Raw genomic sequence first — 202 nt, 5'->3', positions numbered from 1 at the left:
GCAAAAATTCCGTTGCTCTTTTTGTTCAAATCATGGTTAATGGTTAATGGTCACTATGGTAATGCGAATTAATTTTCTTTTATGAAGCAATATGAAAAGACAGTTTGAGGTGCATGTAAGACAAAATAATTGGCCAAATTCTTGATTGTATTATTTTTAAAATACAAGCAACTACTTACTGTTTACATTAGCCACGTTTCCC

The sequence above is a fragment of the Penaeus monodon genome, chromosome 23, assembly GCF_015228065.2.
Source record: "Penaeus monodon isolate SGIC_2016 chromosome 23, NSTDA_Pmon_1, whole genome shotgun sequence".
In the NCBI taxonomy this organism is placed as follows: Eukaryota; Metazoa; Arthropoda; class Malacostraca; order Decapoda; family Penaeidae; genus Penaeus; species Penaeus monodon.
This window is presented reverse-complemented; position numbering follows the sequence as displayed.